The following is a 3,346-nucleotide window of genomic DNA, read 5'->3' as shown; positions in this document are numbered from 1 at the left end:
AACCCAATAGCAGGTAAGTATTTCCTTTATGGTATCCTTAGCATTTGGATCCTCCACATTATGGCTTTTGCTTTGGTGTCCTAAATACCCAAAGCCTGGCAAGTCTAGGCACTCTGAGTGAGCCTACCAGTTCCCATTCCCCACAACCTGGGTTTTAAGGATAGGTTGGCATCTTCACAAGAGTCAACAGTCCTGCTATTGAGTGGCAACATCCCTGTCCACTGCTGCCACCTGCTGAGCATTTTGAGTATTACCAGCTCTTGTTATTTTGTTTGTTTAGGTTGGAGGTAGCCAGGCTAGTCAGTCCCAAAACCTGCTCCAGTCCTCCTTGCCTTCTCTGAGATTGCAGGCATGCGTCCAGCATCACACACAGATCCTCCTCATTTTAAAAGAGAAATCACATCCAGGAAAGAGCATCCCAAGACAAACGTAAAGAGGGTCTCATGCATCCTGGCAGCTCTGGTGAAGCAAACACCACACGGAAATGCTGGTAACTCTTTAGGCGTGGCTGTGCTATTTGCACCTGTGCACCATCTCTTCTCAATAAATGAAAAAAAGTCCATGCTCACATTAGATTCTGTTACAGATCATAATCTGCTATTCCTTATGGAAGTTTGTTATTTCAGCGCTGTAAAATGACAGAGGATTTGGTGTTCTTTATAGCCTTATACGGAGGGAGTCTGGGGTTATCATGAAGTAGAAAGTAAGGGCTAGTGTCAGATGCTAATTAGAAGGGCCATTTACTTCCCACTCCATCGCCTGTCTTACACATGCGCAGTAGAGCCTTAGACCCCCGACCTCCTAGATTACAAGCTATACTCCTAACCCTGGACTACTGAGCAGATTATAGGCTGAGGTCCAGGACTTCAGCCTTCTATACACACATGAGCGCGCTCACACACACACACTCACACACACACACACACACACATGCATATATTTACACGCATATGTTCACACACATGTGGTAAAAGTAAGTGTTCAGACTTACACAAGAGGGAAACACAAAATAAAAGCAATGGTTAACTTAATGCAGCTGAAAATGTACCACACTTAATGGTAAAAACAATACAAAACTTACCCGGGGCTGATTTTCTCTTTAGCTAATATGTCCTTAGGCTGGCTGAAAGATGCAACATTCCTTGTATTTATTCATTTACAGACAAGGTCTCCTGGATCCCAGGCCATCCTTGAACTGGCTATAGAGCCCAAGATAACCTTGAACCTCCAATTCTCCTGCCTCCACCTCCCTAGAACAACATAAACTAGATGTGGTAGTTCATAAGGAATATCAAGAGTTTGGGCCCAGCCTGGGCTACATAGCAAGACCCTGTCTCAAAGTAAAACAAAACAAAAAAATCAAAATGTAAAAGCTGATTTTTTCCTGTTAAATGTGGTGGCACTCATGATTATCTGATATGATGGGGTTTTGTGTGGAGGTGCACGTTTGTATGTATGTGTTTCTCAGAAGCCATGTACCATGTTTTCTGGGACCTGAAACTCATCAATTACAATGCTGGCTGGTAGGGACCCTTGAGTTTCTACCTCCACAGCACCAGGATTAGCCCAAAACAGAGTTCTCCATGCTAGAAGCCCAGAGGGCTTAACCAATAAGCTTCCCTTCCCAGACATTCTTCCCTGCAAAAGTTAATCTCAAACCCATGATGAGAAGGGGGTATGGTTTTACCCATCCATTTTCCCACATGACAATAAACTGTTTAGAACCGTGAAAAAAAAAGTGCTTGTCATCAAGTCCAACTTTTTACTTATTTGGCCATTTCTTCCCTGTAGCCGCCTTTTTAAAGTTTTATTTTTATTACTTTAAATTAAGTGTATGTCTGTGTGTCTGTAAGAGAGGTCCTGTTGACCACAGAGGCCAGAGGCACTAGATCCCTTGGAGCCTGAGTTGCTAGTGAATGTGAGCACCTTAGTGTGGGTGCTGGGACCGGAACTCATGCTTTCTAACTGCTGAGCCATCTCTGCAGCCTCACCATGAGGAGGGTTTTTATGTCTTGGGATGATCTTTTTATATTTTTCTCTGAAGAACTAAGGATATGATCAGAAATAGCTCGATATCTCCCTATTATCTCCCAGTTCTCAAATTTTCAAATTTCCTAAGAAATAACATTTTAAAAGTCCATAAGAGAAGATCCAGCATTACCACTCCTGGGCATTTACACAGAAGATGCTCCATCTTGTAATAAGGACACATGCTCCACTATGTTCATAGCAGCCTTATTTATAATAGCCAGAAGCTGTAAAGAACCCAGATGTTCCTCAACAGAGGAATGGGTACAGAAAATGTGGTACATTTACACAATAGAGTACTACAAAGATATTAAAAACAATGAATGTATGAAATTGGTAGCTAAATGGATGGATCTGGAGGATATCATCTTGAGTGAGGTAACTCAATCACAAAAGACCACACACACATGATATGCTCTCACTGATAATTGGATATTAGTCCAGAAGATCAGAATTCCCAAAATACAATTTGCAAAACACATGAAAATCAAGAAGGCAGACCAAAGTATGGATACTTCGATCCTTCTTAAAAGGGGGAAAATACCCATGGAAGGAGTTACAGAGACAAAGATCAGAGCAGAGACTGAAGGAATGACTATCTAGAGACTGCCCCACCTGGATATCCATTCCATAAATGACCACCATACCCAGACTCTATTGCAGATGCCAACAAAATTTTGCTGATAGGAGCCTGATATAGCTGTCTCTTGAGTACTACAAAGATATTAAAAACAATGAATGTATGAAATTTGTAGCTAAATGGATGGATCTGGAGGATATCATCTTGTGTGAGGTAATCCAATCACAAAAGAACACACACACACACATGATATGCACTCACTGATAATTGAATATTAGTCCAGAAGCTCAGAATTCCCAAAATACAGTAGGAGATTTTGGAGAAGAATCTAGGAAAGGGGATAACATTTGAAATGTAAATAAAGAAAATATATAATAAAAATAAAAAAATAATAATAAAAATCCATAAGAAGGTCAAACTCCAGAAGAAGACACCTTGGTCCTATGGCTTGTAATTGGCAGATGTGTGTGACACAGGGTAAGCTGCGAACTCTGTGGAGGTGATGGTAGGAATCCTCTCTCTTCTCCTTTTCAGAAAGATCTTACAAGGAATTTTAAGTCCCTTGCTTTCATGAAGAGATCTCAATTTTGTTTTTTTTGTGTTTCATTTTACCACACTGTAAGATCATTTGCCTGTGCTAGCAGTATTACAAATACAGGAGACTCTAGAAAATATTCTCTCAGATCATCCAAAGAGCCTCTGAAGTAGACCANTCTGAAGATGAAGCTTGAGTTCCCC

The sequence above is a fragment of the Mus pahari genome, unplaced genomic scaffold, assembly GCF_900095145.1.
Source record: "Mus pahari unplaced genomic scaffold, PAHARI_EIJ_v1.1 scaffold_14643_1, whole genome shotgun sequence".
NCBI lineage: Eukaryota > Metazoa > Chordata > Mammalia > Rodentia > Muridae > Mus > Mus pahari.
Note: the sequence above shows the minus strand (reverse complement) of the source record.